Below are 4,233 nucleotides of genomic sequence, written 5' to 3' on the forward strand. Positions count from 1 at the left end.
GATTTTGTTTGTAATCAGTCTGATTGATCAGCTGTTTATGATCAATATGTTTAAAGCAGCAGTTTGAGGGTTAAAGCAGCGTTTGATCAACAGGAAGAAGAAGAGGAAGTTCACTTTGTTTCCTCTGAACGCTCCGATGATTAATGATCGAACTTAAACTGCAGACGCGTCTCCTCACAAACACAAACATTATAGTTATATATATATATATATATATATATATATATATATACATATATATATATATATACATATATATATGTATATATATATATATATATATATACAGTTTAACACAATAAAAGATATATATATATATATATATATATATATATATACATATATATATATATATATATATATGTGTATATATATATATATATATACATATATATATATATATATATATATGTGTATATATATATATATGTATATATATATATATATATATATAAATATATATAATGGTACAGTCCAGATATAAAATGACATTTAAACACTGAAATAAATATATCATATCTTTAAGTTTAATTATGATGAACTTCGTCGTGTTTTCTGCAGAAATGAAACCAAACAGAATTCGTTGAGTAATATTCAGTCTTTGGTTTGAAGAACTGAAAAAACTTCAGCAGAATTTAATTTATCTTCATTTATATTACTCATTAATATATTTACTGTAGTACAGTTAGAGGTACTTGTACTTTACTGTAGTACAGTTAGAGGTACTTGTACTTTACTGTAGTACAGTTTGAGGTACTTGTACTTTACTGTAGTACAGTTAGAGGTACTTGTACTTTACTGTAGTATTTCCATGTGATGCTACTTTCTACATCTCAGAGGGAAATATTGTACTTTCTACTCCACTACATTTATTTAACAGCTTTAGTTACTTTTCAGATGCAGATTTGACACAATGGATAATATAATATATATATATATAATATAATATAATATATAATATAACAAGCTTTATAATATAACCTAGGGGCCCCACCCCTAGGTTGGGAACCACTGGACTAAACTAGCTAACTGTATATAAAGTAGTGTAAACTAGCTCCACCTCCAGCAGCTACAACAGTAACATGCTGCTCTAACACTGATGCTTCACTATTAATAATCTAATGATGTCATAATAATAATATATCAGTCAGAGGACCAAACCACTACTTTACTGTAATACTGCATACTACATCACTATAATACTGCAGTACTTTACTGTAATACTGCATACTACATCACTATAATACTGCAGTACTTTTACTGTAATACTGCATACTACATCACTATAATACTGCAGTACTTTACTGTAATACTGCATACTACATCACTCATAATACTGCAGTACTTTTACTGTAATACTGCATACTACATCACTATAATACTGCAGTACTTTACTGTAATACTACATACTACATCACTATAATACTGCAGTACTTTTACTGTAATACTGCATACTACATCACTATAATACTGCAGTACTTTTACTGTAATACTGCATACTACATCACTATAATACTGCAGTACTTTTACTGTAATACTGCATACTACATCACTATAATACTGCAGTACTTTACTGTAGTACTGCATACTACATCACTATAATACTGCAGTACTTTACTGTAATACTGCATACTACATCACTATAATACTGCAGTACTTTTACTGTAATACTGCATACTACATCACTATAATACTGCAGTACTTTACTGTAATACTGCATACTACATCACTATAATACTGCAGTACTTTACTGTAATACTGCATACTACATCACTCATAATACTGCAGTACTTTTACTGTAATACTGCATACTACATCACTATAATACTGCAGTACTTTTACTGTAATACTGCATACTACATCACTATAATACTGCAGTACTTTTACTGTAATACTGCATACTACATCGCTCATAATACTGCAGTACTTTACTGTAATACTGCATACTACATCACTATAATACTGCAGTACTTTTACTGTAATACTGCATACTACATCGCTCATAATACTGCAGTACTTTACTGTAATACTGCATACTACATCACTATAATACTGCAGTACTTTTACTGTAATACTGCATACTACATCACTCATAATACTGCAGTACTTTTACTGTAATACTGCATACTACATCACTATAATACTGCAGTACTTTACTGTAATACTGCATACTACATCGCTCATAATACTGCAGTACTTTTACTGTAATACTGCATACTACATCACTATAATACTGCAGTACTTTTACTGTAATACTGCATACTACATCACTATAATACTGTAATACTGATCAGAGTACTTCTTCTTCCTTCTGTTATTTTAAGTCGTCTTATTTCAGAACTTCTCAGGAAAACTGTTCTTCCTCATCTGTCAGTCATGATGGTTTGAGGTCACATGACTCAGACATGTAAATCAAACAGCGGTGCGGGACGTCGTCGCGTTGACTCACAGCCATGCAGTCTGCTGGCAGCGGTGCATGCTGGGAAATACCCCCCCCCCCCCACATGCAGAAGCAGCGGTCACACTGATGGTAACAACGCTGCTGCAGTGTGAACATGCAAATGAGACAAAGACCGTTGGGTTTCACACTGGGACTAAAATAAACTCACATTCAGGTCCAACATTTTACTAAATTAACCCTTTAAGCAGGAAGACAACTGGTTGCTTTCCTTGTCTTGTATGTTGATGGACAGTCGTGGCCTAAAGGGTAGAGAAGCAAGCTTATGACCGGAGGGTCACAGGTTCAATTCCCCGGACCAGCAGGATGAATCTGGGTTGGGAAAGAGGAGAAGCAGCATTAACCCTCCTTCATTACCACCACTGACCCTTGAGCAAGGCACTCCACCCCACCTGGTCCAGCTGCTGGTTGTACTGGGCAGCTTCCGGGTGTGAATGTGATCAAGGCGTTCCTGCTCTCAGTGAATAAAGGTAAGGTTCCTGGACCCCTGAGTGTCCGTCCCTTTATGAGCACAGTGGACCAGGTCTCAGTCCACTGTGGTACTGGCTCAACTTCACAGTCTTCCAAACTTCACGAAGAACAGAAACAAAGTCAAACTCCAGCAGCAGACCCGTCACCATGACTACTGTTGTTTGACGACATATTGTCCCAGAAGTAATTGCGATAAGTTATATTATTGTCATTTTAAGACCATTTTATGCCAGGGTTAGGGTTAGGGTCAGGGTCAGGGTCAGGGTCAGGGTCAGGGTTAGGGTTAGGGTCAGGGTCAGGGTCAGGGTCAGGGTTAGGGTTAGGCAGTTAAACCCTAACCCTGACCCTGACCCTGACCCTGGCAGTTAACATGGTAATAGTGGTTTGAATCACATATCGACCTGTTTGAAAGACCCTCTAGTTTCACCTTCATCATTTACAGCAGGGGTGTCAAACTCATTTCAGTTCAGGGGCCACATGATCTCAATGGGCTGTAACAGTAATGCATAATATCCTATAAATACTATATAATATATATAATTAATATAACTTTAATGTTATAATATAATAAATCTATACCAACTCCAGCCTGAGGTGTTAAAAGGAAAACAAAGCTGCAATTTCTAAGGGCGAACTCACACTAGGGCCAGTTGTTCTGTACCGTGCTGAAGCATGAAGTTTGCTGTCAAATGTAAAAAGTGGATCAAACTTGACCTGCATGTCTCAGCTTCATCATGTTTACACACACAGGCCCAAACACCCAGCATCAGTCTGATAGAGGGAGTCAAGAGTCTTTGGAGAAATGTTATAAATGAGAGAAGGAACAACGTCCAATAGAGTCCAGCAACACATGTGGTACAGAGCAACTTTATTAACCAACCTGTTACTTTAGTCTATCAGCAAACAATCCTTCAAACCCACAATCTTTGGCCTTTAGAGTGGAAACAGTGAGTCTTGAGTGGACAGATCTGATCAGGAGTCAGTGATGACAGTCTGCAGTGATCTCTGTGACCTCTGCACTGATCCTCAGTCAGTTTTAATGTCTGCTGCTCTTCAGCGTGTCGACGTCAACGTGTTTTTTTCTCGGCTGAGCTGCAGCGAGTGGGTGCAACTGTTCCGCTCTGTGGTCAGACTGCTGCCTTCACCCCCCCCCCCCCCCCCCCTCCCCTCCTCCTCACCCTCTGCACAGTCACTTCCTCTAAGAGATGGAGGGAGGAAGAGAGAGAGAGAAAGAGAGAGAGAGAGAGAGAGAGAGAGAGAGAGAGAGAGAGAAAGAGAGAGAGAGAGAGAGAGAGAGAGAGAGA

At 37.4% G+C, this 4,233-nt stretch overlaps 1 protein-coding gene across 1 annotated transcript in view; it reads left to right on the forward strand.

Moving 5' to 3' along the window:
• The window catches only part of zmat2 (zinc finger, matrin-type 2), a gene marked incomplete at its 5' end in the record, with an annotated part of 3,170 nt that extends 2,994 nt beyond the window's left edge, over positions 1–176 (forward strand). Inside the window, 1 exon segment of the mRNA XM_062433238.1 lies at positions 1–176. This exon segment is cut by the window's left edge and continues 657 nt beyond it.
• Between the last annotated feature and the right edge of the window lie 4,057 nt (positions 177–4,233).

This window comes from Scomber scombrus, chromosome 14, assembly GCF_963691925.1.
Source record: "Scomber scombrus chromosome 14, fScoSco1.1, whole genome shotgun sequence".
Lineage (NCBI taxonomy): Eukaryota > Metazoa > Chordata > Actinopteri > Scombriformes > Scombridae > Scomber > Scomber scombrus.